We start from the raw sequence: 15,639 nt of genomic DNA, 5'->3' as shown, positions 1-15,639 counted from the left end.
AGAACAGATATTTCGGATCCCTTTGAAGAATATAGGGCCAAAGGAAATATCCTCCGATAACAAAGAGAAAGAAGCTTTCTGAGAAACTTCTTTGTGTTCCTTGAAATCATCTCACAGAGTTAAAGCTTTCCCCTCAAGAAGCCTTTCGCTAAGACAGTTCTTGTGGAATTGGCAAAGTGATATTTGGAAGCCCCTGGACGGATATGGTGAAAAAGGAAATATCCTCAGATGAAATCTGGAAAGAAGCTTTCTGAGAAACTGCTTAGTGTTCTGTTAATTCATCTCACAGAGTTACATGTGTATTTCGTGGATCTCTTTGCTAGCCTTATTTCTGTGGAATCTGAGAACAGATATTTCGGATCCCTTTGAAGACTATAGGGCCAAAGGAAATATCCTCCAATAACAAAGAGAAGGAAGCTTTCTGAGAAACTTCTTCGTGTTCTATGAATTCATCTCACAGAGTCACAGCTATCCCCTCAAGAAGCCTTTCGCTAAGACAGTTCTTGTGGAATTGGCAAAGTGATATTTGGAAACCCGTAGACGGCTATGGTGAAAAAGGAAATATCCTCAGATGATATGGAAAGAAGCTTTCTGAGAAACTGCTTAGTGTTCTGTTAATTCATCTCACAGAGTAACATGTGTATTTCGTGGATCTCTTTGCTAGCCTTATTTCTGTGGAATCTGAGAAAAGATATTTCGGATCCCTTTGAAGACTATAGGGCCAAAGGAATATCCTCCGATTAGAAAGAGAAAGAAGCTCTCTGAGAAACTTCTTTGTGTTCTGTGAAATCATCTCACAGAGATACAGCTTTCCCCTTAAGAAGCCTTTCGCTTAGACAGTTCTTGTGGAATTGGCAAAGGGATATTTGGAAGCCCATAGAGGGCTATGTTGAAAAAGGAAATATCCTCAGATGAAATCTTGAAAGAAGCTTTCTGAGAAACTGCTTTGTGTTTTCTTAATTAATCTCACAGATTACATGTGTATTTCGTGCATCTCTTTGCTAGCCTTATTTCTTTGGAATCTGAGAACAGATATTTCGGATCCCTTTGAAGACTATAGGGCCAAGGGAAATATCCTCCGATAAAAAAGAGAAAGAAGCTTTCTGAGAGACTTCTTTGTGTTCTGTGAAATCATCTCACAGAGTTACAGCTTTCCCCTCAGGAAGCCTTTCGCTAAGAGAGTCCTTGTGGAATTGGCAAAGTGATATTTGGAAGCCCAGAGAGGGCTATGGTGAAAAAGGAAATATCCTCAGATGAAATCTGGAACGAAGTTTTCTAAAAAACTGCTTGGTGTTCTGTTAATTCATCTCACAGAGTTACATGTGTATTTCATGGATCTCTTTGCTAACCTTATTTCTGTGGAATCTGAGAACAGATATTTCGGATCCCTTTGAAGACTATAGGGCCAAAGGAAATATCCTCCGATAACAAAGAGAAGGAATCTTTCTGAGAAAATTCTTTGTGTTCTGTGAAATCATCTCACAGAGTTACAGCTTTCCCCTCAAGAAGCCTATCTCTAAGACAGTTCTTGTGGAATTGGCAAAGTGATATTTGGAAGCCCATAGAGGGGTATGGTGAAAAAGGAAATCTCCTCAGATGAAGTCTGGAAACAAACTTTCTGAAAACTGCTTAGTGTTCTGTTAATTCATCTCACAGAGTTACATCTGTATTTCGTGGATCTCTTTGCTCGCCTTATTGCTGTGGAATCTGAGAACAGATATTTCGGATCCCATTGAAGACTATAGGGCCAAAGGAAATATCCTCCGATAACAAAGAAAAAGAGGCTTTCTGAGAAGCTTCTTTGTGTTCTGTGAAATCATCTCACAGAGTTACAGCTTTCCCCTCAAGAAGCCTTTCACTAAGGTAGTTTTGTGGAATTGGCAAAGTGATATTTGGAAGCCCATAGAGGGCTATGGTGAAAAAGGAAATATCCTCAGATGAAATCTGGAAAGAAGCTTTCTGAGAAACTGCTTAGTGTTCTCTTAATTCATCTCACAGAGTTACATGTGTATTTCGTGGATTTCTTTGGTAGCCTCATTTCTTTGGAATCTGAGAACAGATATTTCGGATCCCTTTGAAGACTCTAGGGCCAAAGGAAATATCCTCCGATAACAAAGAGAAAGAAGCTTTCTGAGAAACTTCTTTGTGTTCTGTGAAATCATCTCACAGAGTTACAGCTTTCCCCTCAAGAAGCCTTTCGCTAAGACAGGTCTTGTGGAATTGGCAATGTGATATTTGGAAGCCCATGGAGGGCTATGGTGAAAAAGGAAATATCCTCAGATGAATTCTGGAAAGAAGCTTTCTGAGAAACTGCTTAGTGTTCTGTTAATTCATCTCATGGAGTTACATATGTATTTCTTGGATCTCTTTACAGGTCTTATTTCCGTGGAATCTGAGAACAGATATTTCGGATCCCTTTGAAGACTATTGGGCCTAAGGAAATATCCTCCGATAACAAAGAGAAAGAAGCTTTCTGAGAAACTTCTTTGTGTTCTGTGAAATCATCTCACAGAGGTACAGCGTTCCCCTCAAGAAGCCTTTCGCTAAGACAGTTCTTATGGAATTAGCAAAGTGATATTTGGAAGCCCATAGAGAGCTATGGTGAAAAAGGAAATATCCTCAGATGACATTTGGAAATAAGCTTTCTGAGAAACTGCTTAGTGTTCTGCTAATTCATCTCACAGAGATACATCTGTATTTCGTGGATCTCTTTGCTAGCCTTATTTCTGTGGAATATGAGAACAGATATTTCGGATCCCATTGAAGACTATAAGGCCAAAGGAAATATCCTCTGATAACAAAGAGAAAGAAGCTTTCTGAGAAACTTCTTTGTGTTCTGTGAAATCATCTCGCAGAGTTACAGCTTTCCCCTCAAGAAGTCTTTCGGTAAGACAGTTCTTGTGGAATTGACAAAGTGATATTTGGAAGCCCATAGAGGGCTATGGTGAAAAAGGAAATATCCTCAGATGAAATCTGGAAAGAAGCTTTCTGAGAAACTGCTTAGTGTTCTGTTAATTCATCTCACCGAGTTACAGGTGTATTTCGTGGATCTCTTTTTTAGCCTTATTTCTGTGGAATCTGAGAACTGATATTTTGGATAACTTTGAAGACTATAGGGCCAAAGGAAACATCCTCCGATAACAAAGAGAAAGAAGCTTTCTGAGAAACTTCTTTGTGTTCTGTTTAATCATCTCACAGAATTACAGCTTTCCCCTCAAGAAGCCTTTCGCTAAGACAGTTCTTGTGGAAATGGCAAAGTGATATTTGGAAGCCCATAGAGGGCTATGGTGAAAAAGGAAATATCCTCAGATGAAATCTGGAAACAAGCTTTCTGAGAAACTGCTTAGTGTTCTGTTAATTCTTCTCACCGAGTTACATGTGTATTTCGTGGATCTCTTTGCTAGCCTTATTTATGTGGAATCTGAGAACAGATATTTCGGATCCCTTTGAAGACTACAGGGCTAAAGGAAATATCCTCCGATAACAAAGAGAAAGAAGCTTTCTGAGAAACTTCTTTGTGTTCTGTGAAATCATCTCACAGAGTTACAGGTATCCCCTCAAGAAGGCTTTCGCTAAGACAGTTCTTGAGGAATTGCCAAAGTGATATTTGGAAGCCCATAGAGGGCAATGGTGAAAAAGGAAATATCCTCAGATGAAATCTGGAAAGAAGCTTTCGGAGAAACTTCTCAGTGTTCTGTTAATTCATCTCACAGAGTTACATCTGCATTTCGTGGATCTCTTTGCTAGCCTTATTTCTGTGGAATCTGAGAACAGATATGTCGCATGCCTTTGAAGACTATAGGGGCAAAGGAAATATCCTCCGATAACAAAGAGAAAGAAGCTTTCTGAGAAACTTCTTTGTGCTCTGTGAAATAATCTCACAGAGTTACAGTTTTCCCCTCAAGAAGCCTTTCGCTAAGACAGTTCTTGTGGAATTGGCAAAGTAATATTTGGAAGCCCATAGAGGGCTATGGTGAAAAAGGAAATATCCTAAGATGAAATCTGGAAAGAAGCTTTCTGAGAAACAGCTTAGTGTTCTGTTACTTCATCTCACAGAGTTACATGTGTATTTCGTGGATCTCTTTGCTAGCCTTATTTCTGTGGAATCTGAGACCAGATATTTCGGATCCCTTTGAAGACTATAGGGCCAAAGGAAATATCCTCCGATAAGAAAGAGAAAGAAGCTTTCTGAGAAACTTCTTTGTGTTCTGTGAAGTCATCACAAAGAGATACAGCTTTCCCCTCAATAAGTCTTTCGCTTAGACAGTTCTTGTGGAATTGGGAAAGTGACATTTGGAAGCCCATAGAGGGCTATGGTGAAAATGGAAATATCCTCTGATGAAATCTGGAAAGAAGCTTTCTGAGAAACTGCTTAGTGTTCTGTTAATTCATCTCATAGAGTTACATGTGTATTTCGTGGATCTCTTTACTAGCCTTATTTCAGTGGAATCTGAGAACAGATATTTCGGATTCCTTTGAAGACTACAGGGCCAAAGGAAATATCCCCCGATAACAAAGAGAAAGAAGCTTTCAGAGAAACTTCTTTGTGTTCTGTGAAATCATCTCACAGAGTTACAGCATTCCCCTCAAGAAGCCTTTCGCTAAGACAGTTCTTGTGGAATTGGCAAAGTGATATTTGGAAGCCCCTAGAGGGCTATGTTGAAAAAGGAAATATCCTCAGATGAAATCTGGAAGGAAGCTTTCTGAGAAACAGCTTAGTGTTCTGTTAACTCAACTCACAGAGTTACATGTATATTTCGTGGATCTATTTGCTAGCCTTATTTCTGGGGAATCTGAGAACAGATATTTCATTTCCCTTTGAAGACTATAGGGCCAAAGGAAATATCCTCTGATAACAAAGAGAAAGAAGCTTTCTGAGAAACTTCCTTGTGTTCTTTGAAATCATCTCACAGAGTTACAGCGTTCCCCTCAAGAAGCCTTTCACTAAGACAGTACTTGTGGAATTGGCAAAGTGTAATTTGGAAGCCCATAGAGGGCAATGTTGAAAAAGGAAATATCCTCAGATGAAATGTGTAAAGAAGCTTTCTGGGAAACTGCTTAGTGTTCTGTTAATTCATCTCACCGAGTTACATGTGTATTTCATGGAACTCTTTACTAGTCTTATTTCTGTGGAATCTGAGAACAGATATTTCGGATCCCATTGAAGACTACAGGGAAAAAGGAAATATCCTCCGATAACAAAGAGAAAGAAGCTTTCTGGGAACCTTCTTTGTGTTCTGTGAAATCATCTCACAGAGTTACATTTGTATTTCATGGATCTCTTTACTAGCCTTATTTCTGTGGAATCTGAGAACAGATATTTCGGATCCCTTTGAAGACTATAGGGCCAAAGGAAATATCCTCCGATAACAAAGAGAAAGAAGCTTTCTGAGAAACTTCTTTGTGTTCTGTGAAATCATCTCACAGAGTTACAGCTTTCCCCTCAAGAAGCCTTTCGCTAAGACAGTTTTTGTGGAATTGGCAAAGTGATATTTGGAAGCCCGTAGAGGGCTATGGTGAAAAAGGAAATATCCTCAGATGAAATCTGGAAAGAAGCTTTCTGAGAAACTGCTTAGTGTTCTCTTAATTCATCTCACAGAGTTACATGTGTATTTCGTGGATTTCTTTGGTAGCCTCATTTCTTTGGAATCTGAGAACAGATATTTCGGATCCCTTTGAAGACTCTAGGGCCAAAGGAAATATCCTCCGATAACAAAGAGAAAGAAGCTTTCTGAGAAACTTCTTTGTGTTCTGTGAAATCATCTCACAGAGTTACAGCTTTCCCCTCAAGAAGCCTTTCGCTAAGACAGGTCTTGTGGAATTGGCAATGTGATATTTGGAAGCCCATGGAGGGCTATGGTGAAAAAGGAAATATCCTCAGATGAAATCTGGAAAGAAGCTTTCTGAGAAACTGCTTAGTGTTCTGTTAATTCATCTCATGGAGTTACATATGTAGTTCTTGGATCTCTTTACAGGTCTTATTTCCGTGGAATCTGAGAACAGATATTTCGGATCCCTTTGAAGACTATTGGGCCTAAGGAAATATCCTCCGATAACAAAGAGAAAGAAGCTTTCTGAGAAACTTCTTTGTGTTCTGTGAAATCATCTCACAGAGGTACAGCGTTCCCCTCAAGAAGCCTTTCGCTAAGACAGTTCTTATGGAATTAGCAAAGTGATATTTGGAAGCCCATAGAGAGCTATGGTGAAAAAGGAAATATCCTCAGATGACATTTGGAAATAAGCTTTCTGAGAAACTGCTTAGTGTTCTGCTAATTCATCTCACAGAGATACATCTGTATTTCGTGGATCTCTTTGCTAGCCTTATTTCTGTGGAATATGAGAACAGATATTTCGGATCCCATTGAAGACTATAAGGCCAAAGGAAATATCCTCTGATAACAAAGAGAAAGAAGCTTTCTGAGAAACTTCTTTGTGTTCTGTGAAATCATCTCGCAGAGTTACAGCTTTCCCCTCAAGAAGTCTTTCGGTAAGACAGTTCTTGTGGAATTGACAAAGTGATATTTGGAAGCCCATAGAGGGCTATGGTGAAAAAGGAAATATCCTCAGATGAAATCTGGAAAGAAGCTTTCTGAGAAACTGCTTAGTGTTCTGTTAATTCATCTCACCGAGTTACAGGTGTATTTCGTGGATCTCTTTTTTAGCCTTATTTCTGTGGAATCTGAGAACTGATATTTTGGATAACTTTGAAGACTATAGGGCCAAAGGAAACATCCTCCGATAACAAAGAGAAAGAAGCTTTCTGAGAAACTTCTTTGTGTTCTGTTTAATCATCTCACAGAATTACAGCTTTCCCCTCAAGAAGCCTTTCGCTAAGACAGTTCTTGTGGAAATGGCAAAGTGATATTTGGAAGCCCATAGAGGGCTATGGTGAAAAAGGAAATATCCTCAGTTGAAATCTGGAAAGAAGCTTTCTGAGAAACTGCTTAGTGTTCCGTTAATTCATCTCACAGAGTTATATGTGTATTTCGTGGATCTCCTTGCTAGCCTTATTTCTGTGGATTCTGAGAACAGATATTTCGGATCCCTTTGAAGACTCTAGGGCCAAAGGAAATATCCTCCGATAACAAAGAGAAAGAAACTTTCTGAGGAACTTCTTTGTGTTCTGTGAAATCATCACACAGAGGTACAGCTTTACCCTCAATAAGCCTTTCGCTTAGACAGTTCTTGTGGAATTGGGAAAGTGACATTAGGAAGCCCATAGAGAGCTATGGTGAAAAAGGAAATATCCTCAGATGAAATCTGGAAAGAAGCTTGCTGAGAAACTGCTTAGTGTTCTGTTAATTCATCTCACAGAGTTACATGAGAATTTCGTGGATCTCTTTACTAGCCTTATATCAGTGGAATCTGAGAACAGACATTTCGGATCCCTTTGAAGACTACAGGGCCAAAGGAAATATCCTCCGATAAGAAAGAGAAAGAAGCTTTCTGAGAAACTTCTTTGTGTTCTGTGAAATCATCTCCCAGAGTTACAGCTTTCCCCTCAAGAAGCCTTTCGCTAAGACTGTTCTTGTGGAATTGGCATAGTGATATTTAGAAGCCCATAGAGGGCTACGTTGAAAAAGGAAATATCCTCAGATGAAATCTGAAAGAAGCTTTCTGAGAAACAGCTTAGTGTTCTGTTACTTCATCTCACAGAGTTACATGTGTATTTCGTGGATCTCTTTGCTAGCCTTATTTCTGTGGAATCTGAGACCAGATATTTCGGATCCCTTTGAAGACTATAGGGCCAAAGGAAATATCCTCCGATAAGAAAGAGAAAGAAGCTTTCTGAGAAACTTCTTTGTGTTCTGTGAAATCATCACACAGAGTTACAGCTTTCCCCTCAATAAGTCTTTCTCTTAGACAGTTCTTGTGGAATTGGGAAAGTGACATTTGGAAGCCCATAGAGGGCTATGGTGAAAATGGAAATATCCTCTGATGAAATCTGGAAAGAAGCTTTCTGAGAAACTGCTTAGTGTTCTGTTAATTCATCTCACAGAGTTACATGTGTATTTCGTGGATCTCTTTACTAGCCTTATTTCAGTGGAATCTGAGAACAGATATTTCGGATTCCTTTGAAGACTACAGGGCCAAAGGAAATATCCCCCGATAACAAAGAGAAAGAAGCTTTCAGAGAAACTTCTTTGTGTTCTGTGAAATCATCTCACAGAGTTACAGCATTCCCCTCAAGAAGCCTTTCGCTAAGACAGTTCTTGTGGAATTGGCAAAGTGATATTTGGAAGCCCCTAGAGGGCTATGTTGAAAAAGGAAATATCCTCAGATGAAATCTGGAAGGAAGCTTTCTGAGAAACAGCTTAGTGTTCTGTTAACTCAACTCACAGAGTTACATGTGTATTTCGTGGATCTCTTTGCTAGCCTTATTTCTGGGGAATCTGAGAACAGATATTTCATTTCCCTTTGAAGACTATAGGGCCAAAGGAAATATCCTCTGATAACAAAGAGAAAGAAGCTTTCTGAGAAACTTCCTTGTGTTCTTTGAAATCATCTCACAGAGTTACAGCGTTCCCCTCAAGAAGCCTTTCACTAAGACAGTACTTGTGGAATTGGCAAAGTGTAATTTGGAAGCCCATAGAGGGCAATGTTGAAAAAGGAAATATCCTCAGATGAAATGTGTAAAGAAGCTTTCTGGGAAACTGCTTAGTGTTCTGTTAATTCATCTCACCGAGTTACATGTGTATTTCATGGATCTCTTTACTAGTCTTATTTCTGTGGAATCTGAGAACAGATATTTCGGATCCCATTGAAGACTACAGGGACAAAGGAAATATCCTCCGATAACAAAGAGAAAGAAGCTTTCTGGGACCCTTCTTTGTGTTCTGTGAAATCATCTCACAGAGTTACATCTGCATTTCGTGGATCTCTTTAGTAGCCTTATTTCTGTGGAATCTGAGAACAGATATTTCGGATCCCTTTGAAGACTATAGGGCCAAAGGAAATATCCTCCGATAACAAAGAGAAAGAAGCTTTCTGAGAAACTTCTTTGTGTTCTGTGAAATCATCTCACAGAGTTACAGCTTTCCCCTCAAGAAGCCTTTCGCTAAGACAGTTTTTGTGGAATTGGCAAAGTGATATTTGGAAGCCCGTAGAGGGCTATGGTGAAAAAGGAAATATCCTCAGATGAAATCTGGAAAGAAGCTTTCTGAGAAACTGCTTAGTGTTCTGTTAATTCATCTCACAGAGTTACATGTGTATTTCGTGGATCTCTTTGCTAGCCTTATTTCTGTGGAATCTGAGAACAGATATTTCGGATCCCTTTGAAACCACTAGGGCCAAAGGAATCATCCTCCGATAAAAAAGAGAAAGAAGCTTTCTGAGAAACTTCTTTGTGTTCTGTGAAATCATCTCACAGAGTTACAGCTTTCCCTGCAAGAAGCCTTTCGCTAAGACAGTTCTTGTGGAGTTGGCAAAGTGATATTTGGAAGCCCATAGAGGGCAATGGTGAAAAAGGAAATATCCTCAGATGAAATCTGGAAAGAAGCTTTCTGAGAATCTGCTTAGTGTTCTGATAATTCATCTCACATAGTTACATGTGTATTTCTTGGATCTCTTTACTAGCCTTATTTCTGTGGAATCTAAGAACAGATATTTCGGATCCCTTTCAAGAGTATAGGGCCAAAGGAAATATCCTCCGATAACAAAGAGAAAGAAGCTTTCTGAGAAACTTCTTTGTGTTCTTGGAAATCATTTCACAGAGATACAGCTTTCCCCTCAAGAAGCCTTTGGCTAAGACAGTTCTTGTGGAATTGGCAAAGTGATATTTGGAAGCACATAGAGGGCAATGGTGAAAAAACTAAATATCCTCAGATGAAATCTGGAAAGAAGCTTTCTGAGAAACTGCTTACTGTTCTGATAATGCATCTCACAGAGTTACATGTGTATTTCGTGAATCTTTTTGCTAGCCTTATTTCTGTGGAATCTGAGAACATATATTTCGGATCCCTTTGAAGAGTATTGGGCCAAAGGGAACATCCTCCGATAACAAAGAGAAAGAAACTTTCTGAGAAACTTCTTTGTGTTCTGTGAAATCATCTCACGGAGTTACATCTGCATTTCGTGGATTTCTTTAGTAGCCTTATTTCTGTGGAATCTGAGAACAGATATTTCGGATCCCTTTGAAGAGTATAGGGCCAAAGGAAACGTCCTCCGATAACAAAGAGAAAGAAGCTTTCTGAGAAACTTCTTTGTGTTCTGTGAAATCATCTCACAGAGTTACAGCTTTCCCCTCAAGAAGCCTTTCGCTAAGACAGTTTTTGTGGAATTGGCAAAGTGATATTTGGAAGCCCGTAGAGGGCTATGGTGAAAAAGGAAATATCCTCAGATGAAATCTGGAAAGAAGCTTTCTGAGAAACTGCTTAGTGTTCTCTTAATTCATCTCACAGAGTTACATGTGTATTTCGTGGATTTCTTTGGTAGCCTCATTTCTTTGGAATCTGAGAACAGATATTTCGGATCCCTTTGAAGACTCTAGGGCCAAAGGAAATATCCTCCGATAACAAAGAGAAAGAAGCTTTCTGAGAAACTTCTTTGTGTTCTGTGAAATCATCTCACAGAGTTACAGCTTTCCCCTCAAGAAGCCTTTCGCTAAGACAGGTCTTGTGGAATTGGCAATGTGATATTTGGAAGCCCATGGAGGGCTATGGTGAAAAAGGAAATATCCTCAGATGAAATCTGGAAAGAAGCTTTCTGAGAAACTGCTTAGTGTTCTGTTAATTCATCTCATGGAGTTACATATGTATTTCTTGGATCTCTTTACAGGTCTTATTTCCGTGGAATCTGAGAACAGATATTTCGGATCCCTTTGAAGACTATTGGGCCTAAGGAAATATCCTCCGATAACAAAGAGAAAGAAGCTTTCTGAGAAACTTCTTTGTGTTCTGTGAAATCATCTCACAGAGGTACAGCGTTCCCCTCAAGAAGCCTTTCGCTAAGACAGTTCTTATGGAATTAGCAAAGTGATATTTGGAAGCCCATATAGAGCTATGGTGAAAAAGGAAATATCCTCAGATGACATTTGGAAATAAGCTTTCTGAGAAACTGCTTAGTGTTCTGCTAATTCATCTCACAGAGATACATCTGTATTTCGTGGATCTCTTTGCTAGCCTTATTTCTGTGGAATATGAGAACAGATATTTCGGATCCCATTGAAGACTATAAGGCCAAAGGAAATATCCTCTGATAACAAAGAGAAAGAAGCTTTCTGAGAAACTTCTTTGTGTTCTGTGAAATCATCTCGCAGAGTTACAGCTTTCCCCTCAAGAAGTCTTTCGGTAAGACAGTTCTTGTGGAATTGACAAAGTGATATTTGGAAGCCCATAGAGGGCTATGGTGAAAAAGGAAATATCCTCAGATGAAATCTGGAAAGAAGCTTTCTGAGAAACTGCTTAGTGTTCTGTTAATTCATCTCACCGAGTTACAGGTGTATTTCGTGGATCTCTTTTTTAGCCTTATTTCTGTGGAATCTGAGAACTGATATTTTGGATAACTTTGAAGACTATAGGGCCAAAGGAAACATCCTCCGATAACAAAGAGAAAGAAGCTTTCTGAGAAACTTCTTTGTGTTCTGTTTAATCATCTCACAGAATTACAGCTTTCCCCTCAAGAAGCCTTTCGCTAAGACAGTTCTTGTGGAAATGGCAAAGTGATATTTGGAAGCCCATAGAGGGCTATGGTGAAAAAGGAAATATCCTCAGTTGAAATCTGGAAAGAAGCTTTCTGAGAAACTGCTTAGTGTTCCGTTAATTCATCTCACAGAGTTATATGTGTATTTCGTGGATCTCCTTGCTAGCCTTATTTCTGTGGATTCTGAGAACAGATATTTCGGATCCCTTTGAAGACTATAGGGCCAAAGGAAATATCCTCCGATAACAAAGAGAAAGAAACTTTCTCAGGAACTTCTTTGTGTTCTGTGAAATCATCACACAGAGGTACAGCTTTACCCTCAATAAGCCTTTCGCTTAGACAGTTCTTGTGGAATTGGGAAAGTGACATTAGGAAGCCCATAGAGAGCTATGGTGAAAAAGGAAATATCCTCAGATGAAATCTGGAAAGAAGCTTGCTGAGAAACTGCTTAGTGTTCTGTTAATTCATCTCACAGAGTTACATGAGTATTTCGTGGATCTCTTTACTAGCCTTATATCAGTGGAATCTGAGAACAGATATTTCGGATCCCTTTGAAGACTACAGGGCCAAAGGAAATATCCTCCGATAAGAAAGAGAAAGAAGCTTTCTGAGAAACTTCTTTGTGTTCTGTGAAATCATCTCACGGAGTTACATCTGCATTTCGTGGATTTCTTTAGTAGCCTTATTTCTGTGGAATCTGAGAACAGATATTTCGGATCCCTTTGAAGAGTATAGGGCCAAAGGAAACGTCCTCCGATAACAAAGAGAAAGAAGCTTTCTGAGAAACTTCTTTGTGTTCTTGGAAATAATGTCACAGAGTTACAGCTTTCCCCTCAAGAAGCCTTTCGCTAAGACAGTTCTTGTGGAATTGGCAAAGTGATATTTGGAAGCCCATAGAGGGCTATAGTGAAAAAGGAAATATCCTCAGATGAAATCTGGAAAGAAGCTTTCTGAGAAACTGCTTAGTGTTCTGTTAATTCATCTCACCGAGTTACATGTGTATTTCGTGGATGTCTTTGCTGGCCTTATTTCTGTGGAATCTGTGAACAGATATTTCGGATCTCTTTGAAGACTATAGGGCCAAAAGAAATATCCTCCGATAACAAAGAGAAAGACGCTTTCTGAGAAACTTCTTTGTGTTCTGGGAAATCATCTCACAGAGTCACAGCTTTGCCCTCAAGAAGCCTTTCGCTAAGACAGTTCTTGTGGAATTTGCAAAGTGATATTTGGAAGCCCATAGAGGGCTATGGTGTAAAAGGAAATATCCTCAGATGAAATCTGGAAAGAAGCTTTCTGAGAAACTGCTTAGTGTTCTGTTAATTCATCTCACAGAGTTACATGTGTATTTCGTGGATCTCTTTGCTAGCCTCATTTCTGTGGAATCTGAGAACAGATATTATGGATCCCTTTGAAGACTATAGGGCCAAAGGAAACATTCCGATAAAAAAGAGAAAGAAGCTTTCTGAGAGACTTCTTTGTGTTCTGTGAAATCATCTCACAGAGTTACAGCTTTCCCCTCAAGAAGCCTTTCGCTAAGACAGTTCTAGTGGAATTGGCACAGTAATATTTGGAAGCCCATAGAGGGCTATGGTGAAAAAGGAAATATCCTCAGTTGAAATCCGGAAAGAAGCTTTCTGAGAAACTGCTTAGTGTTCTGTTAATTCATCTCACAGAGTTACATGTGTATTTCGTGGATCTCCTTGCTAGCCTTATTTCTGTGGAATCTGAGAACAGATATTTCGGATCCCTTTGAAGACTATAGGGCCAAAGGAAATATCCTCCGATAACAAAGAGAAAGAAGCTTTCTGTGAAACTACTTTGTGTTCTGTGAAATCATCACACAGAGTTACAGCTTACCCCACATTAAGCCTTTCGCTTAGACAGTTCTTGTGGAATTGGGAAATTGACATTTGGAAGCCCTTAGAGGGCTATGTTGAAAAAGGAAATATCCTCAGATGATTCTGGAAAGAATCTTTTTGAGAAACTGCTTAGTGTTCTGTTAATTCATCTCACAGAGTTACATGTGTATTTCGTGGATCTCTTTACTAGCCTTGTTTCACTGGAATCTGAGAACAGATATTTCGGATCCCTTTGAAGACCATAGGGCCAAAGGAAATATCCTCCGATAACAAAGAGAAAGAAGTCTTCTTAGAAACTTCTTTGTGTTCTAGGAAATCATCTCTCAGAGTTACAGCTTTCCCATCAAGAAGCCTTTCGCTAAGACAGTTCTTGTGGAATTGGCTAAGTGATATTTGGAAGACCATAAGGGCTACGGTGAAAAAGGAAATATCCTCAGATGAAATCTGGAAAGAAGCTTTCTGAGAAACTGCTTAGTGTTCTGTTAATTCATCTCATGGAGTTATATATGTATTTCGTGGATCTCTTTACTTGTCTTATTTCTGTGGAATCTGAGAACAGATATTTCGGATCCCTTTGAAGACTATAGGGCCAAAGGAAATATCCTCCGATAATAAATAAAAAGAAGCTTTCTGAGAAACTTCTTTGTGTTCTGTGAAATCATCTCCCAGAGTTACAGCTTTCCCCTCAAGAAGCCTTTCGCTAAGACAGTTCTTGTGGAATTGGCAAAGTGATATTTGGAAGCCCATAGAGGGCTATGGTGAAAAAGGAAATATCCTCAGATGAAATCTGGAAAGAAGCTTTCGGAGAAACTGCTTAGTGTTCTGTTAATTCATTTCACAGAGATACATCTGTATTTGGTGGTTCTCTTTGCAAGCCTTATTTCTGTGGAATATGAGAACAGATATTTCGGATCCCTTTGAAGAGTATAGGGCCAATGGAAATATACTCCGATAACAAAAGAAAGAAGCTTTCTGAGAAACTTCTTTGTGTTCTGTGAAATCATCTCACAGAGTGACAGCTTTCTCCTCAAGAAGCCTTTCGCTAAGACAGTTCTTGTGGAATTGGCAAAGTGATATTTGGAAGACCATAGAGGGCTATAGTGAAAAAGGAAATATCCTCAGATGAAATCTGGAAAGAAGCTTTCTGAGAAACAGCTTAGAGTTCTGTTAATTCATCTCACCGTGTTACATGTGTATTTCGTGGATGTCTTTGCTAGCGTTATTTCGGTGGAATCTGTGAACAGATATTTCGGATCTCTTTGAAGACTATAGGGCCAAAAGAAATATCCTCCTATAACAAAGAGAAAGAAGCTTTCTGAGAAACTTCTTTGTGTTCTTGGAAATCATCTCACAGAGTCACAGCTTTGCCCTCAAGAATCCTTTCGCTAAGACAGTTCTTGTGGAATTTGCAAAGTGATATTTGGACGCCCATATAGTGCTATGGTGTAAAAAGAAATATCCTCAGATGAAATCTGGAAAGAAGCTTTCTGAGAAACTGCTTAGTGTTCTGTTAATTCATCTCACAGAATTGCATGTGTATTTCGTGGATCTCTTTGCTAGCCTTATTTCTGTGGAATCTGAGAACAGTTATTTCGGATCCCATTGTAGACTATAGGGCCAAAGGAAATATCCTCCGATAAGAAAGAGGAGGAAGCTTTCTGAGAAACGTCTTTGTGTTCTCTGAAATCATCTCACAGAGTTTCAGCTTTCCCCTCAAGAAGCCTTTCGCTAAGACAGTTCTTGTGGAATTTTGAAAGTGATATTTGGAAGCCCTTAGAGGGCTATGGTGAAACAGGATATATCCTCAGATGAAATCTGGAAAGAAGATTTCTGAGAAACTGCTTAGTGTTCTGTTAATTCATCTCAGGGAGTTACATGTGTATTTCGTGGATCTCTTTGCTAGCCTTATTTCTGTGAAATCCAAGAACAGATATTTCGGATGCCTTTCAAGACTATAGGGCTAAAGGAAATATCCTCAGATAACAAAGAGAAAGAAGCTTTCAGAGAAACTTCCTTGTGTTCTGTGAAATCGTCTCACAGAGTTACAGCTTTCCCCTCAAGAAGCCTTTTGCTAAGACAGTTCTTGTGGAACTGGCAAACTGATATTTGGAAGCCCATAGAGGGCTAGGGTGAAAAAGGA

Source organism: Macaca fascicularis, chromosome 9 (genome assembly GCF_037993035.2).
Source record: "Macaca fascicularis isolate 582-1 chromosome 9, T2T-MFA8v1.1".
Lineage (NCBI taxonomy): Eukaryota > Metazoa > Chordata > Mammalia > Primates > Cercopithecidae > Macaca > Macaca fascicularis.
This window is presented reverse-complemented; position numbering follows the sequence as displayed.